Source organism: Acomys russatus, chromosome 27, assembly GCF_903995435.1.
Source record: "Acomys russatus chromosome 27, mAcoRus1.1, whole genome shotgun sequence".
NCBI classification, from domain to species: domain Eukaryota; kingdom Metazoa; phylum Chordata; class Mammalia; order Rodentia; family Muridae; genus Acomys; species Acomys russatus.
In genome coordinates, this window is record NC_067163.1 from 58,192,542 (window position 1) to 58,202,273 (window position 9,732).

The following is a 9,732-nucleotide window of genomic DNA, read 5'->3' on the forward strand; positions in this document are numbered from 1 at the left end:
CTCTGCCAACTGTGTGTGTGTGTGTGTGTGTGTGTGTGTGTGTCATCCTCTAGAGCTGTGTGTCACATGTATGTGAAAAGGTCAGAGAGCAACCTCACTTCCCTGTGCGTGCCTTCCACCTTGCCTTTTGTTGTGCACTGCTGCGGAATGCCTGGCTTTCCTTTGAGCTTCCTGAGACTCTCCTGTCTCGTCTCCTGTCGGACCCTGGGAGTGCTAGAGTTACATTCAACGGTTCACGTGTGCTCTGCAGATTCAAACTCAGTGCTCATCGTACATAGTGAAAGGTTTTTGATTTGGGCTTCCAGGGGGATACTGAGACAGGCTACGTTTTCAGGTCTTTATTAGTATTTATTTATTAGAGTATTTATTAGAAGGGTTGTTGACACCATAGACAGAAACGGCAGCAGCAGGGCTCAGGGTTCTCAGTTCTCAGAGTTTACACCCTATGGGCAGAGGCAGGCAGGAGACAGCATGGTAGGAACCCAGAATTCGGGTCAACGCAGCAGAGGAAGGTAGCCTTTCTTACAGGCTTTACAGGAAGTGAATGGTTCCATGCCACGTGGTTGAGTATAAGAGCTTGCAGTTGGGCCGTCTGATTCCCAGCTGGCGTGATGTAGGGAAGCGTGAGGAGTCCACTGAAGTAGTGTTATTCCTCTGGGGAGGTAGCGTCAGATAACTTGCTGTGTTAGCTTGGAGCCTACTTGTGTAATCGGCCATGTGGGTGGAGATGCATTTGGAGACAGGCTTGACCTGAGGGGTGGGGGTGGGGGAGTGAGGGGAAATGGGGGGGGGGCTGCATAAACTGCTGTGCCAACCAAGGACAATGCATGCAGTAAACCTAGACCCCCTATTCAGATCCAGCCAATGGACAGCGCATTTTCCACAGTTGTGTGGAGAGCGAGGACTGACTCTGACATGAACTCTGGTGTCCCCTATTTGACCACTTCCCCTTGGTGGGGAGGCCTGGTGGCACTCAGAGGAAGGGGAAGCAGGCTACCAGGATGAGACCTGATAGACTGTGACCATATGGTGGGGGACGAGGTCCCCTTCTGTCACAGAGCTAGGGGAGGGGAATAGGGCGAAAGAGGGAGGGAGGGAGGGAGGGGGAACAGGAAGATACAAGTGAGGGGATAACAATTGGGATGTAATCTGAATAAATTATTTAAAAATAAATAAATAAAAATAAAAAAGACACCGGGTATAGTGGTGCACACCTTTAATTCCAGCACTAGGGAGGCACAGGCAGGCAGATCTCTGTGAGTTTGAGGCCAGCCTGGTCTACAAAGTGAGTCCAGGACAGCCAAGGCTATACAGAGAAAATAAATAAATAAATAAAAGACTTAGCTAGTGCTTCACCCACTGATCACCTGCTCAGCCTTCACATATGTAATATACCTGTAATATTTTGATTGCATTTATTTGCTTAACCTGTGCCTGCCTGTGGAGGGAAGAGAACACTTTGTGGAAGTTGGTTCTCTTTTTCCACCACATGTCTTCACATGTCACCACTTGTGGTGTCAGGCGTGGCAGCAGGCATCTTTATCCACTGGGTCATCTCATCAGTCCCTAGGATTAATCTTTTTTTAAAAGATTTATTTATTTATCATATATACACAGTGTTTTGCCTGCCTGTACACCAGAAGAGGGCACCAGATCTCATAGATGGTTATGAGCCACCATGTGGTTGCTGGGAATTGAACTCAGGACCTTTGGAAGAGCAGCCAGTGCTCTTAACCTCTGAGCCATCTCTCCAGCCCCCCTAGGATTAATCTTGATGCTGCTTTCCACCAATTTTTATTATTGTTGTGGGGGGATGGGGTTACCACAGGATCTGTGTGTAGCCAGAAGTCAGAGGACAACTTGCAGGACTTGGTGCCCTCTTTCCACTAAGTATGTCTGAGGAATAGAACTGTGGTTCTCAGGCTTAACAACATATGGCTGTACCTGCTGAGCGTCGCCCGGTGTCAGCACCTCAGATGTTTATCTTTTTTGTTTTTCCTTTTTGTTTTGGTTTTTCGAGACAGGGTTTCTCTGTGTAGCCCTGTGTCCTGGACTCGCTTTGTAGACTAGGCTGGCCTCGAACTCACAATGATCCGCCTGCCTCTGCCTCCTGAGTGCTGGGATTAAAGACGTGCGCCACCACGCCCGGCCTGAGGCATTATTATTATTAGTCACTGTTCTCAAGTTACACCGGGGTTTTACCTCAACAATTTTTTCTTAAAAGCACACCAAAAATCAGAAGGGAAAAAAAGTGCCACTTTAAGGCCTAGGAAAGGCAGTTCACCTATGCCATCAGTGTACATAAAAAAACGAGAAAAGACTGGGATCAAGCTCTAAAGTGATTAAATAAATAATTTTTTAAAATAAATTTTTTAAAAAATAAAGAAAGAGCCGGGCGTGGTGGCGCACACCTTTAATCCCAGCACTGGGGAGGCAGAGGCAAGCGGGTTGATGTGAGTTCAAGGCCAGCCTGGTCTACAAAGCAAGTCCAGAATAGCCAAGGCTTCACAGAGAAACCCTGACTCGAAAAACAAGGAAAAAAAAAAATCAAAATAAAAAATAAAGAAAGAGGCCGGGCGGTGGTGGAGCACGCCTTTAGTCATAGCACTCAGGAGGCAGAGGCAGGTGGATCTCTGTGAGTTCGAGGCCAGCCTGGTCTACAAAGTGGGTCCAAGATAGCTAAGGCTACCCAGAGAAACCCTGTCTTGGAAAACCAAAATAAATAAATAAATAAATACTCATAAACATATAAATAAATAAATAAATAAACCTGAAAACCTCAGCAGGTACTCCTGGGATGCAGATCGGTACCAAGGAGGCTCTATGCATGCCAGGCAAGCTGAGCCTCGTTCCCAGCCCAGACCACCGTGGAATACTGGTTAGGGTTTGTGTGTTTCAGCTCTGCCATAGGGGTGCAAGGATGGAGGTGGGGGTGCAGGGGTGGGGGTTGTGGGGGGGGCAAAGTTTCCGCACTGCAAGCGTTGTTACAGCTCTGTAGGGAAAGGCTAGTTTGGAGTCAGGGAACACCACAAACCACAGCACACAACAAAACTCACGTGAGAGCGTGAGAGATTTATTGGGAGCGAAGAACCCAGAAAGGTGGCTGCCTCTGCTCTGACAAGAAGGAGCAGAGACCTGAGCAGAAGTTAGTGTTCTGTGGGGGTAGGTCCTCAGGGGAGGAGCCTGGCCACTTGAGTGCCTTGAGGGGGTTAAACTGGTTTCCTGTTTCTTAGAGTCAGTCTACTTTTAGGTTGTTCTGGAGTATTAGAAAGGCAGAGATTCACCTGAGGACAGGCAGGAAGCTGGACTGCGCCCTCTTTTCCTCCCTCCTCAGTCAGCTCATTGCTCTTCTCACCACTGCTTGGAAAGTTTCCACCAGAACTGATACCCACCTTCCAGGCCGAAGCCTCTGTAGCAGTTGCTTCTTTTCACTACCTTTGAAAATTCCTCCCCCCCCCCTTTCCTTCAAGACAGGGTCTCTCTGTGTAGCCTTAGCTGTCCTGGACTCACTTTGTAGACCAGGCTGGCCTCGAACTCACAGCGATCCACCTGCCTGTCTCCCGAGTACTTGGGTTAAAGGTGTACGCCACCACACCTGGCAAAAATTCCTTTTTATTGGTACTTTCTTAATGAGTTGCCTCTCTCTTTGCTGAGCACTGAAGACATCTGTATATTCTTGTTTGTATTTCAATATTGGTGTTCTCCAAGATTCTTGCCATCTGATTGTCATTTTCTGGGTGATTTTTCCAGTGGCTTCTAGTATATATAGTTGATAATCTAAATGTTTCATCTGGGGCAAGTGAGATGGCTCTGTGGGTAAAGGTGTTTGCCGCCAAAAGTGATTGTAATGGCCAAATTTAACCTGTAAATCCCATCTGCACAGGAAGCAGGAGACTCCTGGAATGCTGGGAGTTGTAGTTCTCGGAAAATAACAACGGTTCATGGAAAAAGTATAGCGGTCTATAGGTTTGTTCTTATAAACCCATGCAACACGTGACTCTGTGCCATTCCCAGCTGGGGAATTCCTGGGAATAGTCCATTTTTCTTGTCAGTATTGAATATTTAATAAAGCTTGCTTTATTTTATTTTGGTTTGTTGATACAGGGTTTCTCTTGTAGTCCTGACTGTCCTGGACCCTGTAAACCAGACTGTCCTTGAACTCACAGTGATCCGCCTGCCTCTGCCTCCCGAGTGCTGGGATTAAAGGCGTGCACCTCCACACCTGCCTTATAAAGCTTGCTTTAAACCTGGCCCAAAATGGTGGACTTGCTTTTTTCCAGCAAATCTCAGGATTAACAGGGACAACTTGAATTAGATTCTTAAGATACATGTGGTGGGGTTCAAATGTGGAAGGGAGAGCAGCGTGCAGTGATAGTAATCTGCTGAGGTGAAGCCTTGATGTTCCAGACCAAGGCTGTCAGGTTGAGCTGGACCCAGAGAAGCAGAAGATGCACGAGGACGGCATCTCCCCCGCTCAGAACTTCCTCATTGATGTGGTCCTGCTGGGGTCACACCCTCACCCTTACCATCAGTCTGTATTTTTAACAAACATGCTGATGAAGGAAAGACAATCTAAGTATTGGAAGAACAGACTCAATTTCTATAAACTGTTTTCCTTCTTCTTCTCCTCCTCTTTTGTTTTTTCAAGACAGGGTCTCTCTGTGTAGCCTTGGCTGTCCTGGACTCGCTTTGTAGGTCAGGCTGGCCTCGAACTCACAGAGATCCACCTGCTTCTGCCTCCCAAGTGCTGTGACTATAGGCATATGCCACCATGACTGGCTTTTTAAATAAACTGTTTTCTGACCTCTACATACTATGGCATGCACACATACCCAGACCCATACACACACAAAATAAATACACAAATAGTGTTTTAAAAAAAATACACTATGCAGCTGGGCATGGTGGCACAGGCCTTTAATCCCAGCACTCGTGAGGCAGAGGCAGGCAGATTGCTGTGAGTTCGAGGCTCTACAAAATGAGTCCAGGACAGCCAGGGCTACACAGAGAAACCCTGTCTCGGAAAAAAAAAGGCAAAAACAAACAACATCATCATCAACAACAACAACAACAACAACAAAAACCCTATGCAGCCGAGCATGGTGGCACACACCTTTAACCCCAACACTTGGGAGGGAGGCAGAGGCAGGCAAATCACTGTGACTTCAAGGGCAGCCTGGTCTACAAAGTGAGTCCAGGACAGCCAAAGCGACACAGAGAAACCCTGTCTTGAAAAAACAAAAACCAACAAACAAACAAACAAAAAAAAACCCCAAAATACAAAATACACTACCCATGCATCGCCCGTGTTTAAGTGCTTTCTGGTCACTAACCAGACCATAGCTTGTTCACCCTGTGGGTAATTCTGGACATTTAAAATCTCTCATACCCTGATTCGTGTCTGGCTGTGCATTGGGGTCTGTGTGTTTGTAGGTCATAGGTTGTCTTTGTCAGGTGTATTCCTCAACCACTACCTTATGGTTTGAGACAGATACCTCACTGAAGCTGGCCAGTTTGGCTAAACTAGGCAGAGAGCTACAGAGAGTCCTCTGTGTCCATCTCCCCAGTGCCGGACTTACAGGTGCAGAGCAGCATGCCTGGCTTCTCACACGAATGTAGAAGACTGAACTCAGGCACTCATACTTGCTCAGCAAGCACGTGACTAAGTCACCCCTAGTCCACATCCTGGTTATCCACTCAAATCCATTTTTGTTACCATCACATCGTCACCCTCTCCCCATCCACGTTAGAGTCCGTGCTGGTGTGCTCATTCTTTTTTCTCTCTCTCTCTCTTTTTTTTTTTGGTGTGCTCATTCTTAATGGTTACCTATTGTCCATCCTTGCCTTAGTCCACCCCTCACAGCCTAGTCCTCACCTCAGCCTCTTCTATCCTCTGTTCATGGGATTGGGAACTCAAGACTGGGACAACTCTGCAAACACTGGACCCTTTTTTGTTATTTTAGCCTTCTTACAGTTAGTTAAAACTTACCAAACCTGATAGATTCTAAGTCATCGCCAGGGATACTGGGAAAAGTTTTTTCTTTTTTTTTTTTTTTTAACACAGGGGTTTCTCTGTGTAGACTTGGCTGTACTGGACTCACAGAGAGTTCTCACCTGCTTCTGCCTCCTGAGTGCTGGGGTTAAAGGCGTGGGCCACCATGCCTGCCTCTGGAAAAAGTTTTCTATTAGCAACTGTCACACCTGAGATTAGCTTCACTGGCTTCAATTCTCACATTTCAGTGTTAAGCAAAGCTGAACCGCTGAGGCACAGAAGTGACAGACTATCCGAGTTTAGTTAGAATCCAACCGAGCAGCTGGGCAGTGGTGGACAGGCCTTTAATCCCAGAACTCAGGAGGCAGAGGCAGGGGGATCTCTCTGAGTTAGAGGGACCAGCCTGGTCTACAAAGCAAGACTAGGATAGGCAGGGCTACACAAAGAGAAACCCTTTTTCGAAAAACCAAACAAAGGGCTGGAGAGATGGCTAAGAGGTTAAGAGCACTGTCTGTTCTTCCAAAAGTCCTGAGTTCAATTCCCAGCAACCATGTGGTAGCTCACAGCCATTTATAATGAGATCTGGTGCCCTCTTCTGGCCTGCAGGTGTACATGCGGGCAGAATATGATATAAATAAATCTAAAACCAAACCAAACCAAGCAAGCAAGCAAAAAAGAGGGAGAAAAGACCTGTTTGAAGTAAGAAATTTGATCTGGTAATAGTGTGGCACTCAAAGGCGTGCACCCAGCTGGTTTCTCTTTCTTTTGAAACAGGGTCTCAACTATTATCTCTGGCTGGCCTGGAACTCTAAGGATCTGCCTGCCTCTACCTCCTCACTGCTGGGACTCAGGGTGTGTATCAGCCTACCTCACTGACTTTTGGAATCAAGTTCTTTAGCCTAGGCTAGCCTGCAACACCCAATGGAAAGTACATATTTTCTTCAGTCCCTCACATCCTTCTCGAAGGTAAGGTTTCGAAGCAAAACACTACAGCAGTTCTGGTAGTGAGACTCTGGTGACTGACAGGCTCTCTTACTCCACGTCTCTGACCACATAGCCGAACAGCATGACCACTTCCTCTTTCTAGCAACTGCTGTTCCAGATAGCCGTCTTTGAAAACGTTTCTAAGCTTGTGTGAGCACAGGTGCGCACATGCCAGTGGCCACTGTGTGGAGACCAAAGGACAACTTTTATTTCTATTTTATGTGTATGCCTGCTTGTCTGTGTGTGTACTATAAGCTCAAGTGCCCCTTTTGAGGCCAGACAAGGCTGAGGGATCCCCAGAAAGGATGAATTCAGATGCTTGCGAGCTGCCTGGTGTGGGGGCTGCGAACCAAGCCCAGGTCTCTGCAGGAATAGCAAGTGCTCTTCACTGCTGAGCCATCTTTCTGGCCCTGAAAGGGCATCTTTGGGAGTTGGTTCTCACCTTCCACTATGGCATCCAGTTCAGGTGGTCAGTCTTGCACAGAAAGCGCTTTACCCTGAGCCATCCTGCCTCCCGCTGAGTCAGTGATGTTTGCCCGCCTTGCCTTCCTGCCCCTAATAGCAGCTAGCCACAGTAATTCTGTCATGTGGATCCAGTTCACCTTTCACTTTTTCTGCTTGGCATTGTGTGCAGAACACAAGAAAAAGCCTGATCCCAACAGTCCACACATATTCTTTTTTCATTTTTTTTTTTTGAGACAGGGTGTCTCTGTGTAGCCTTGGCTGTCTTGGACTCACTCTGTACACCAGACTGGCCTTGAACTCACAGAGATCTGCCTGCCCCTAAGCAAGACATTTATACCATTCCTTCCAAGGCGCAGGGAACGCTGCAGAAGGAGTGGAAACAATCTAAGAGTCAGAACATATGGAGGACTGGGAAATGACGTCATCTGGGCAAGATTCCGCCATCATAATCCTAAACCTCGATAACGTCTATACTAGGTTTGCACAAGGGACAGTCAACCTCCTGGGCCATCCCCTCAGCGCAGAGCTAGAGGAGGGGCCTGGGAGGAGGAGGGGGGAGGAGGAGGAGTGACCCAGGAGGAGGAGGGGTTCCGGGCCCATCCCTCTGCGCGTCTGGTGACAGATTCAGAAAGCGGGGGAGGATGTCCTCACACCTATCCCAATCTCCTGGTAAGTGAAGACTTTCGTGGGACATGCCTTTTGAGCTAGTGCCCAGTTATAAGTGAGTATATATCATGTGAGTCTTTCTGCTTTCTGGATTAACTCACTCAATGTGATCATTTCTAGACCCACCCATTAGTTCACAAATTTCAGGATTTCTTTGTTTTAAATAGCTGAGTAGCATTCCATAGTGTGAATATCCCACCGTTTCTTTATCCATTCTTCAACTGAGGGACAATTAGGCTGTTTCCAGATTCTGGCTATTATGAATAAGGCTGCTATGAACATAGTTGAGCATATGACATGAACTCTGGTGCTCCATATTTGACCACCTCCCCTTAGTAGGGAGGCCTGGTAGCACTCAAAGAAAGAATAAGCAGGTTACCAAGATGAGACTTGATAGCCTATGACCATATAGTGGGGGAGGAGGTGCCCCCCACCCCTCCCCGTCACAGACATAGGGGAGGGGAACAGGGTGAAAGCGGGAGAGAGGGAGTAATGGAGGATACAAGTGATAGGATAACAATTGAGTTGTAATCTGAATAAATTAATAAAATTTAAAAGAAAAAAGAAAGAAAGAGGGGGAGTAGTCACCACCTTCAGTTGTGTACCTACTGCCAATTCCTGCAGGCTGCAGTGCAAAGTTCCAAACTCGCAGTCACAGATAGCCGTATTTAACTAACAGTGTAGCAAAGCAAAACCAAACCGAGAGACTGATAGGAACAGGGGTGGAGGTGGGGGTGAGGGTGGAGGTGGGGGGTGGGGATGGGGGTAGGGGGTGGAGGTGAGGAAGTAGAGGTGGGTGCGTATGTGGAATGACTGGAACGCATTATATATATCACTACACAATTGTCAACTAAGAAACAACAACCCCTCCCACACGGTTTATGTAAAAATTTATTTGACCAAAATGTAGAAAAAGGGATACTATCACATATGGTACAATTGCAAGAATCGAAAGAACAGAATAGGTTTTATCCAATTGCACAGTTTGCTAAAAGTTCATCTCCCTGGTAGTGTGATGCTTAATAAATAGGAGTGAGGGGCAGGAGTTCAGATAAGCCAGAAGCGGGGTGGTTTTCAGTCAGGATTGTAAACTCGAGTTGGCCCCCACTGCTGGGGAAAGTGGAATGTTTCCGTGTGAGATGTTAACTGAGAAAGCAGAACTATAACAAAGCCGAAAGCAAATGGCGCACACAGAGCATGCCACATCCAGGTCAGTCAGGGCTTCCTTGGTCTTTCCCTAGTGTCACTGCCCAAGGAAGCGAAGCCTTGGCACACTCAAGCCTCGAGTTGTTCTTCTCTGGACAATGGAGATGAAGTTAGGCCAATTTCCTTCCCTATCACTACTTGGCCGCTGGAGAGACCTTCGGATGCCCAGCATCTGTTATTACAATAGCCTGCTCAATGCACAGATGCTTAGCAGCAGCAGCAGCCTTTGTATTATTTGAGACAGGGTCTCACTGTGTGGCCCTGGCTGTCCTGGACTCACTCTGTAGACCAGGCTGGCCTCAAACTCAGAGGTCCGCCTGTTCCTGGCCCCCAAGTGCTGGGATTACAGGCGTGCGCCACCGAGCCTGGCTTTGCTAGTGGTCTTTTTGACATGACATGACAGGGCTCTGCCACGTGCC